At 38.0% G+C, this 12,167-nt stretch overlaps 1 protein-coding gene across 1 annotated transcript in view; it reads left to right on the top strand.

Annotated features, from left to right (window-relative positions):
- HDAC9 (histone deacetylase 9) overlaps positions 1 to 12,167 on the top strand; it is a 443,223-nt gene that overhangs the window by 268,802 nt on the left and 162,254 nt on the right. The gene's annotated exons all lie outside the window — the stretch shown is intronic.

The raw sequence follows: 12,167 nt of genomic DNA, 5'->3' as shown, positions 1-12,167 counted from the left end.
AAGCAATTGAGGGAGAAAATGAAGTTCTACCGTGAAGAAACACCTATGCACTTCCTTAATGATGTTCAGTGCTTCACTGGTTAGTGATATTTCCCCAAATTTGCTTTAGATCTGCAGAAAGAAACAGTCTGTACTACATAACTGTCTCTGTTGCTAAAATACGTGCATTATTACTACCAAAAGAGTTCAGAAAATTGTTGCCATCAAACTCCTTTCACTGTCCATTTAAGTAGCAAAAGATTTTAGCTGCTTTTATTGATAGAATTTTAAATAAAATACAATTCTTTAACAACATAAGTTTATAAGAATAAATATTTTGTAAATCAAAAGTTGTTATTTTTAGTGATATAACAGCAAAGTAATGTTTTGCCAGTAATACACACATAGACACAAAAAAGTCAAGTTTTAGCTTAGGAAATCTTAAGTAGCATTAACAGAACAACATTTTATTGCTTATTTAGTTGATTATTATGTATTTAGAACCCTATGCCTGTAAGTAAATCATGCTTTCATTGGTTATTTTCTTCAGATGACATTTGTTTAAATACTTATGTTGGAATTAGAAGAGCAGCCTTAAACATTTTTGCTTTACAGCATTCCTGGTGTGGAGGCTACAACTACATTTTTTTCTGAATTATTTGTTTACCATGCATAAAAGCACATATAATGCAAAAAAACAATCATAGTGTAATACAACCCACAGGTCTTATTTTTTTCTATGATAAATATTCATGTCTGTCCTGGGCAGCTTGGTCTCGTAGTTGGTGACCCTGTCCATGTCAGGGGGGTTGAAACTGGATGAGGTCTTTTTCAACCCAGTCCATTCTATGATTCTATGATTCTTTTTTTTTTTTTTTTTTTTTTTTTTTTTTTTTTTTTTTTTTCGAGCAGCAGATAACATAATCTGTCCTGTTGTCCAAAAAGTAAAGTCAGCATAGATGCCAATTTAGACGTAATTACTACCAAATGCGACAAAATGTTTTGGAATATTTATATACTTAAAAAATACACAGCTTATTGGAATGTAGATACTGTAACACTGGCCTTATTTTCATCTTCTGATGTTAAAAAAATAGCATTAAGAGCCAAATGCCACAGCAAATCAGGAGCACTCCAGACACTACCACCACTCATCTTTTCTTTCAGCAATTCATTCATGCACTACCTTCATTTTGTCTTCATTGTCATCAGGATCACTAAGACTTCTCTGTGTTATGTAAGTGAACTGTACCCCGTTTTTGTCTTCACTGGCATTCTGAGGTACGATCTATAAACATCAGTCCCCAAACATCAATCTAAAAATGTTTACTTATTTCTCCCCATTATAAACACAATTTGCAGCCAAAATTAGCTAAGCCAAGTTAATTTCCTTATTGTATTCTGTGCCACTAGCAGCATGTCCTACTTATCCACTTAAGAGATGTTTGTTTGCTTTTCATTTATTTGTTTAGTTTCTGATTTCCTTATGTAGTTCCCATCATCTGGGTCATAGCAGTGCTTCTGTACCTGGTTTTTTCAGTGGAGAAATATGCTGAACTACTATTTAGGCAATCAGAAGAAATATATATCTTCTATATCTATCTTCTGTAATGCTCTAGTGAAATCCCACTATTCTGTTGCATTTTAATAGACTCTGTGCTTTGCATTTGGTAGACTTTGTGCTTTGCATTTTCTTTTTTCCTCTTTTAATTCATCCTAGTTTAGAATTAGAACAAAAGGCGAGTAAATACAATCAGCCCAAGAGGCACAGCCAGTGACAAGGCTGGATGGCAGCACTTCAGGCTTCCTGTCCATGTTACCTCACTCAACCATGCAAGTAGATCTGGGAAGGACATTTCCTGCGCAGTTCTGCTTTCTGGTCTTGGTTTGCTGAACCCTGATGACATGCTCTTCTAGCATCATACATTTTATTCTGGCCTCATACATCTGAGCCCATGCAGGCTAACTTCCCAGGCTGTTTGTGGGTACACACAGCTATTGGAGACCCCAAAGGTTACTTCATTAGCAGCGTAAAGTTAAAGGCACTAGCTTACTAACTTGAAATCATTCTTCATCAGTGTGTGATTCTGCGTGATGATTACGTGGGGACCTTAGTAACTAAGAGCTGCTTTGGCAGACCAGATATTTATTTACAAACAATGCAGTGTCTTAGCTGATTAAATGAGATGGTTTGAATCTGGCTGTGACACCTTTGTGGGTTTTGTTTTACCTTTGCATAGTTGCCTTGGAGTAATAGACTACTGTAACTGAAAAATAAGTAGGGTTGGTTGGAGATGTACTGTTAAAACTCCTTGGTTCTTCTGAGCTGATGGCAAATTACAGCATTTTTTGGCCTTGATCAGTACTATGAAGCCCCAGAAAGTCTTTTTTACCTGTACTATTTCTATGCACTCTTTTTTCCTTCCCTGGCTACTTTCATCATATCACTGAACTATGCAGCCAGTAAGAGAAGGCCAACTTTGTACTGTAATGACTTTCCTCAGTTCTGTCACTGCACAGGCCCAAAACAACCCTGAAATAACACAGGCTGGCATTATGATTTCTTGATTCAATCTTTGGCCTTAGGCTACTGGGGGAGGGCTGGGGAGGTTGGAAGGAGAGGGCAGTGATGTTGGATTTGTTTTGTGAACATTTTTCATTCATCTACATGAAGTCTCTGAGTATTTAGCCAGCTTTCTCTTTTTGCTCATAAGGGTCTGTCTATCTTTATTAAGTTTTTAAGCGTGGTCCTTAAAAAATGCAGCTCATTATTAAATGCTACAGGAAGAATAACTCATTTATCTTTATTTGACAATTCTGTGTGAAATTCCACAAGTGATTTGCCTTTCCCAGTTGGATGTAGAAAATGTTCACATTTTTCAGAAAGTATTGAATCCACTTTCTTAATGAATGCCAAGGAGATGACTGTTAATTTCATTTGTTTCTTCTGCTGTAAACCTTCAGTTACAGAGTGCAGTAAGACTTATTTTATCACTTAAATTGAGAACTGAAGTGTGTGAACACGATGTGACATTACAAAACAACATTCTTTCATTTCATTGATACCCACATAGAATAATCTTGACAGTGCTTATATTTTTTGATTCAACATTTTTCACACTTTTCCTTCTTCTAATACTTACAACATAGCAATTTGCTACTTCTGTTACTGCTCCCTTTTGTCAGCAAAAGCAGCATGTAAGAAGACCACTGAGGCAATGTGAGGCAAAATTACTTAATTAGGGGTACGTAACTAACATGAATCAAAAGGCTGTAAGTCTAGGTCCCAGTAATTATCACTTCACATTTTAACAGTCAGTTGATGTTACTTTCATACCAATGGGCAATTTATCATTTCCTGTATCATACAGAATGGGTTTATTATTATTGTTATTGAAGTGGATTATGTGGTCTTGGGAAGCTGCTTCTTTAAATGCTTTATGTTTGACTTCTGAATGTTTCTCTTTCTGACATCCAGGCAAGTGCACGCTTGTAGGTTTTCCTCGTTTCCTTCTCTGAAAATACACAAATGAATAAATGTGCTCCTCAGTACACTGCTGGCTAAGTCTTAATAAAGCTCTGTTGGTTAATGTCCTGGAAGAGCAGTTCAGCCTGAACGCCTTTGAGACATAGGTGCTCTAACGCAGAAAGCAGTTCATAATCTGCCTCCTTTCATGGTCTGGCCTGTGACCTTTGAATCCAGGAGTCTGAGGAGGTATTTCTCTTCAAATTGCCTGTATTTCCTCTGGAGGAAAAAAAAAAAAAAAAAAAAAAGTGAAAGTTACAGTTATGAGAATGCAGCAACACTATGGGATTATGAAGGCTTTGCTTGAGTTCTCCATAAAGAATCTAGTGGAGCATCAGACTCCAGTGCTTTTGTTAGTCTTTTCCTTTTGCACCCATCAAGAAGGGTACTGTGATATTTTCAGTTGGCAGTTAGCAGATATGGGGGTAAAGTGCTGATGGGAAATGCTATCCCCTCTGAACAGAGGCAGTCAGAGAATAGTTGTTCCTAAGCTTGCTTTCCTCTACTGACAATACAAGTTTAAGAGTCGCTACACATCATCAGAGAGCATGGTTCTGCCACTCAGCCACCTCACTGCACAGGTGATAACCAGGGTTCTTCAGGGTTGTAATCCTCTTAGATAGCTTGCCTTAGGGTATGAAAGGTTCCCAAGCTTAACAGACCATCTCTTCATATCTTCCTTTCCAGTCTTTTTAGAACTTTTTTGTTCTCACCATTTGCATTTGTGCAGATCTTTTGTCATTCTGCATGAATTTTAGTTTTCTTAAGGTATTGACTTTGTACAGAGAACTTCAAATCTGTTTCTGTTGGTGTTTCCGACAGAAAAATGAATGCCAGCACTGAACACTGGTACCACCACTGCAGGCTCAGCTCTGGGATTTTTAAGGTCACAAGAAAGAATAAATAGTTAATGTTTCATGCACAGCAAGTTGTTATTCATGTAGTGTTGGTATTACTCTTATTTCTTCTTTTTTTTTCCTGCTTTGATATGGATGAGAAGTATTGAAAATGAAAAACTAAATCAGGTGAGATCCTATGAAATGGTAATGGATTTGTACCACAGCTTCAGTCACTTAAGGCAAGTCAGAAGAAAGGGATATTGTTCCACTGAAGTAGATTGCATTTGACCTACAGAACCTTCTAAATGTGGCAGGAATTTGCATAGGCAGTTTCATAGATCTAAGTACACTGTGGCATTATGAGGGCAAAGAAATGATACTAATTTTCCTCCACGGGTTAAATCTCCTCTGTCCAATGAGGATCATAGGGAAAGCAGCTCCTTCATAGATAGAGTATGCTCCCAAAACAGGTAATGTCGAAGAAGCGCCAAAGCTGAAAGTCAGTTGCTTTCCAAGGATGCATTCGCAGGTGAAGAACAAATACACTCAAAGTTACCCCTGTGTTTGTCCCCTTCAGCAAACAACCCCTCATCATGACATTTCTAGCCCCTTCTCCCACCTGTGGCCTGAAGGCACATCTACAGGCATCTTCAGACCTTCTGCAGATCTTTCTGAACTTGCCCCCTTCTGACTAACAGAAGTCAAGGGGGGATGGAAAAAATTAGATCCTCTTCAGAAAGGCCATGAGTTACCTTCAGTGCCACTGCTTCACCAATGTGCTTGGGCCCCTTGTGGAGGGACCAGCATCCTGTGGCAGGACAGGACAATGCTGGAGGCCAAGGCCAGCCATGGAGCAGGAAGACAGATGGCAAGATGTCTTCCTCATGTCAGCACTGCCGTGGGAAGCAGTGGTAGGGGAAGGCCAAGGAGAGGGAGAAGCAGCTATAAAATGTCCTACAGCAGCTCCTGCAGTTAGGATTGAAAGCCCTCCTTGTCTCAGCGAGCAGCTCCATGTCCTTCTGGTGATGACTGCATCACCCCAGCCAGAGGCTAAAGGCTTTTATTTGCTGCATAGGTTATTCAGAGAACTTTCTCTAGCTTTTTGTCCTCAGAAGACAACACTGTAACAAGGGATTAACTGCTCTGCCTTTTAACTGTTCTTTTTAACCTATTTTGTAGGTTTATAGGTAGGTCAGACAAAACAATTTAACTTGAAATTCAACCTTTTTTGAACCTCCCAATTATAGCTACTGCAAACACAATTTGTCAATTTTCACATTCCTCTCAATGTTATCTCATTTGATGACTTTAGATTTGCTATTTAACACAGGATTTTCAGATCAAATAATGGAGATTAGTTATTAAAGAAAGTATTCAAAGGAGTATAAGAACGAAAGTTTCAATTCCTTATTCCAGGCTGAATGTGGCTCTGGGCAGCCTGGTCTAGTGGTTGGCAACCCTGCACATAGCATGGGGTTGAAACTAAATGATTGCGGTCCTTTTCAACCCAGGCCATTGTGTAATTCTGTAATTCCATGATTATTGTCCATACCTATTATATCTTGAATTTTCTTTCAATAGCTTGAGAAATATTTTAATAAGTAAAGACTGAGACAAGAGTATCAATTTTCTTTGTTATCATCTTTGTTACATACTTTTAAAACATAAATTTACATTTATTTTTCCACCTGGAAGACTTTATTTCAATTACATTGTATTATTATTAGTTATTAAACTTAATACTTCAGTGAATTGAAATCAGGAGCACTGAAGTTTCTGTTGTTTTTTATCTGAGCATTCTGGGTTAAGGAAATAGATGAAGTGAAGATGAAATATCTAAAATGATTATGAAATTATCCACTACCTATTGGACCAAAAGCTTCCAGATACATTTTTCTGTAGTTTAATTTCAAGGAGAATTTTTTTTATGCTCTGAAATACTTTTCCCTAAATTCGTAATTCTGTTTATATTAAAGAGTATTTCACAGTTTACAGAATTTTCTATTTATATTAAACGCTCCTGTGTGTCATCTCCTAAAAATCTCAAGGACTAGATGTTTAGTCAGAGACATCACTGATTAATTGTTCCTTCCAAACTGATTTGCAACCTTGTCCTTATTGTGCAAAATAATTAAAACAAAACAAAACAAAACAAAACAATGATTTCATTTGGCATGATCAACCGCTGAAAGATGAATCAGAAAGAGATGAATAAGTTCTAGCTGATCTTAATGGGGCAGCAACAAGTAAATTCAGGGATGACAGATGATGTTGCTGACTGGCAATTCTGACTGTATTATGACATGGATAAACACACTAACTTTCTTAAGAACCACCCATGAAAACAAAGTAATTTGAAATCATATTGCTGTGGAAAACAGAACTCAAAAAAATTCCTTTTTGGATACAGATTTGGAGAGCCTGATTATTGCAAAAGCTTGGGAGAAGCATATTAAAACCTCACATCATAACATAACCAACATGATTCTCTTAACTTTATGGGGAGAATGTTGGTTTTTTCCTCTGAATCAGAGCGGCGGCACTAGCCACCAGTGTAAGCCCAGTAATGCTTCCTGAATGTTCACATGCTCAGGGCATTTTGAGCTGCACCCTTACAAATAAATAAATAAGGAATGAACTTGTTCAGCATTTCAGGCCTATGACTAAAGCCAGGGAGCCAGTTGAGTACGCTACTACATTCCCTTTATTTTTGTGGGCATCGTGCATTTTTAAGATGGCTATACATTTCCTTGAACCAATGCAATATAAAAGATTTACTGTTACAGTTTGTGTGTGGCCGGGCAATGGCATATGGAAAACATGTTTCCTGCTATTTAATTTAATTACTCTAATCACGTGCCAGCCCCGGGCATGTCATTCTGGACCTCTGAGGCTCTTTGTCTGTCAAAGAGATGGACAATATCTTGGCTTTGTTTAGTTGCTCTGCAGTCTACAGATAAAACCACTGAAATACTGACTGTTTGTTTAACCAAAACTTTGCATTTAACCATTTGGCTTTGATTTTTTGTTTTACAAGGGAAGATGACATTTTGGCCTTGGTGAGCTGAAAAGTATGACGAAGAACTGTCACTTTCAGGCCTTATTAGATGAAAAAGAATACTCTAGCCTTCTGGTCAGAAATTGGCTTTAGAATTAGAAACCTAAGACATACATTGCTGTTATTTTAGAGTTGCCTGTTAGCAAGGGCAGCTGGAAAAGTCCTGTTTATAATTGCTTCATTCTAATACGGTTAGCCCTTCATTCGCCTGTTTCGGTAGATTTGAGTTTGTTTTATTTTAGTAGATGAAATGGTAATGGATGAAGCTCTCATTTAAATTCCATAGCAACTAATCATGCCAATAACATTGCGCTGAGGTACAAGTTAGCTTTTATGTTAACACCCTATAGTGATTTTTATTTAAGACATAGCTGTAAATTAGAGCTTTAAGTCTTTTGACAAAAAGAAAAAAAAAAAAAACAAAATCAAAAGCAGACAGTCAGATTACAGTACTCTGTTCATGTTATGAACCCCAAATCTGGAGAGAAGAGAGAAATTAATCACATACTTAGCTTTAAGTACGTGCTTAACACCACCATTTCCTTCAGCTGTGAGTGCTCAAGTCCTTGTTTTCCTGAGCTCACAAGCAGCACTAAGGAGTACTTAAGACTCCATGAGGACATGAATTCTAACAGTCATATTGTAAGAAGGAAGAATCAGAACCAGCTTTGAATAGAACTGAGTTCCAACTCATAAAGAATTATTATATGTAAAAAGACTAGTCTGTTCTTACATTTTTGAAGGCTGAATTAACTCAGTTCTGTAAGTTTCAGCAGTGCATGTATTCACCCTTCTATATGAAGTCTATGAATGGTCTGGACATTCAGAGGAATACGTTGTATGGGATGGGATAGGATACAAAAGAAAGGAAAGTGCCCTTCTGAACAGGGTATGGCAGAGCTTATATATTTCTGAAATATCAGAAATACACAGCTTTACTTTTTTGCTTTTTTCTTGATGAATCAATGAGACACGAAGAAAAAAAGATTTCTTTAATTACACAGTACAAGAATGTATAGAAGTATAGAAGAATGTATATATACTGAATTACAGCTCCCACTTAGCTTTGAGTTAACCACTAGATGACACTACTTCCCAATTACTGAACAGGTGCGAGCATATGCTGTGATCTTCTTCTGTACCAGTTCATATATATTTTCACCCTTCTCAAAAGAACATAAAAAAGAAACATTGTACAGGAATTGCCTTCATCTTTCTATATTTTGATGGACCTTCTATTTCGTTCAGGCAGATCTTTGCATGTTTCTTTGCATGATCTACAGACAAAAAATTGAATTATAGCTCACAATGCAAGCCTTTAGGGTGCTGTAACTTAGCAAGCTGATGATAGCTCTACTTAGAAGAAACCAAAGGAACTCCAAGAAAAACTGAATAGGTTGGAGTTTGTGGAGAACATTCCCCTTGCCCCTCCTCCCTGCCTACCACCCCCAGCACCCTGAAAACAGGGCTGAGATGTTGGCATCTGTAGTATGATCCTGGAAAGACAGCATAGAGAAAAAACATGAGAGGAGTTAGGAAAAAGCAGGCTGCGCTATTCAAGCCCAAAAATGACAAACTGTGAGGAGAGGGAGAAAGACACAGAAGCATGGTCATACATAACCATGAGGTGGCTGCTGCTGCTGCTGCTGCTGTGGTTTTTAAATTAGGAACAATGAACTTTCCAGAAGGATGTGTGGAAAGAGTCCCACTTTTCTGAAAGCCTGATTTTCAGAATCCAGAAGGTCCAAACTACTTGAAAAACAGATCTTCCAAAGCTACATTTATGCAGCTAAATATAGCATCATGCACAGGGATGTGACGATATGCAGTTGGAGAAAGAGCACCTTCAGATGCACTTTCATTTTCATCTATGTCAACAGGCATCTTGCTCTGTTATGATTCGTCTGAATGATTTACAGTATGCATGCTATAAGTGTAACACATACTGTTTGTGGTATACTTCATTGAAGGAGCATCTTATACAGCCATAGTAAAACAGCTTTAAAATCTGCCTGTCTCCTAGTAGTGCCATAAGGTACTACATGCAGACAAAAGAAAAATGATTATCCTTTGGTTTAGTAAACTGGAAAAAAATCTTTGTCATTGGGCACTCTAGCAGAAATGCGAGTCACAGCTTGAACCAGTGATTGAGCACCTGGTGGAAAGGCTGGGCCAATCCAGAGGAGCTCAGGTGCATGCAATGCTTCTGAGTGACTGGAAGGGCTGGAGCCAGGATCTACCCTTTTGCAGACCTCATTTGAAGGTTGGCCCTGGAGGCAAAGGTATCTTTGCCTACGTGAGGTCTTCTGAAGGTAAGCGGTTTTTCTTCTTTTGTTTCTATAGCTGCAGAGATGACTTGTTCTTCAGCTTGTTTTCGCTTGCTGCAGCCTGGGATTGTGCCACTCTGCTATTACTGTTGTACTTTCCATCACATTATGGCATTTCAGGCATCGGTTTAAATCTTGATCCCCAGTGACTGCGATACTACAGATTAAGAAAATCCTCATTTTCTGTCACATTACTTCTGTGCTCCTGTTGTAGGGAATCTGAAAGCAAAGCAATGAGACTCCTTGCCATCATGGGATGCTTTGATCTGTTTAAGTTTCACATTCTACTATGACATATTATTTTAGTTTTATTTTTTCTGTTTTCTTCTAAGAGCTGCGACTAAAATGTTGATAAAGCTTTGTAGTTTTGAAATATGAAATCAATGCTGTGTATATGCAGGAAGCAGGGTACTTTTGCTAGTAAGCTATTTTTGTTGTATTGGGTTTTTTTCTGAGATGCAAATTCAACTGTTGATTTGTAAGATTTCAAGAATCTCCTTAATTGTGATAGTTCTGTTGTATTTATGTGACAGTGCAGCTAATGTTTCCTGTAGTAGTATTGAATATTTGGGAATTACTGGAATCATTTGGAATCTGTTATAGCAGAAATACTGAGTCATGGCCTGAACTGGTGATTAAGCACCTGGTGTGAATGTAGGGCCAATGCAGGGGAGCTCAGGTGCATGCAATATTGCTTCTGAGTGACCAGAAGGGGTGGAGCCAGGATCCACCCCTTCCCAGACCTCATTTGAGGGCTGGCAGTGGAGGCTCCTTTTTGGAGATCCCTGCCTGTCTGAGGGTTTCTGAAAGTAAGCAGTTTTCCTGCTTTCCTGTGTTTCTTTGTCCATAGCTGCTGCTGTATTTGGGCTTGTTCTCACTTGCTGCAGTTTAGGATTGGGACACTCTGTTATTATTGCTGTGCTTTCTGTCACTTTATAGCGTTACAGCATTACACGTGTAAAACCTGTTCCATTCAGAACTCATTCTTCCAGCTTATAAAAGTGTAAGTCCATAGTTCTTATAAAAGTGCGATGATACACCAGATATATGTACCATATCTGAAAAATTATACTTCTGAGTCATCATTTGTCAACAAAAAGAGACATGTTTATCTATTTGCAGTCAGTAATTTAGTTGAGTCCATGTAAGAACTGAGATTTTTCTTAGCAGTTTAAGGTGTCCAAGTCCCCAGGAACATGTTTGAAATCAAGACTACCTAAATTGCAACCATTAGCAGCACAATCAAAATCAAAGCTATAGTTTTATCCCTGTGCATGTGCTGTTTGACCAGATTAATTTATTGAGGATAAGGGATCTGAAAAAAAAAATACATCTTATTTCCAATATAAAACAAGAGAGAGACTGGGAAATAGCACGTTAGCCAGAGATTTTCCTTCTGTATCACAATACAATCTTGTAATTAATTTTAACAAGTATAATTACTTTTTTTGCAATTACAGAATTACTTAATTTCTATTTCCTCTAACAATCCTGTGTTCTTGTATTTCATTTTAGACAGAACATTTATGCAAATTGCTGCTTTTATGTTGGTTTCCTGTGGTTTCTTAAATTTGTCAGTAATATACTCTTAGCTTTCTCTGAAAACTGTTTAGGAAAGGAGCAAGCTCTGTCGTTTGTGTCTAAGCATGAGCTCCAGGAAGTTTAGCTGGAGCATTCAAAAGCAGGCAAGACAAGAAAGCAGCATATTTTCAATCCGTAGACCATAACACATTGAAATAAATATATCCTGTTGCTACATATACTACCCTTATATCTGTTCTCTGCAAAGTGTTATTAAACAAGGATGCTCCAAAAATAATGCCTCCTATTTCATTATGTTGGCCCATAACATCAGAGGTGGATGTTGGTGTTATGGTAATAGAGATTGAACATTTCCACTAAAATTCCATTACATGTTCTTGCCATCTGACAGATGGCAGCAGAGGGGCAGTCTGACACAATGGCACCTGCTGTGGGAGTGTGTATGAGCCAAAGATGTGTCATTGAATTCCTTCATGCAGAAAAAAATTGCACTCCTTGACATTAATTTCCACTTGCTGAATGTTTATATAGACCAAACAGTGAATGTGAGCACAGTGAAATGGTGGGTGTGCATTTCAGCAGTGATAACAGTGACATGATAGACAAGCCACGTTCTGCCATCCGTATCTGTCAAACCACAAAATGGAGAGTGTCTCAATCAGCTCATCCACACAAATTCAAAGATAATGACTAGGGAACTGTGTACTGAGCTGACTATCAATTTCAACGCATTGGTAATTACAGTGATTCCTTTAGAATGTCAAAGTTTGAACCAAGTGGATCCTGCAAATTCTCACACAGGAACAGAAAGAACCTCTGTTTCAAGGCTGTCTGACCTACAGAACCACTACAAGGCTGAAGGTGATGGTTTCCTGGATTGTATAATTAGCGGTAAC

Source organism: Lagopus leucura, unplaced genomic scaffold (genome assembly GCF_019238085.1).
Source record: "Lagopus leucura isolate 7727_CA_CO unplaced genomic scaffold, USGS_WTPT01 Super-Scaffold_100157, whole genome shotgun sequence".
NCBI lineage: Eukaryota > Metazoa > Chordata > Aves > Galliformes > Phasianidae > Lagopus > Lagopus leucura.
Note: the sequence above shows the minus strand (reverse complement) of the source record. Positions and strands in the feature narration are given on the sequence as shown.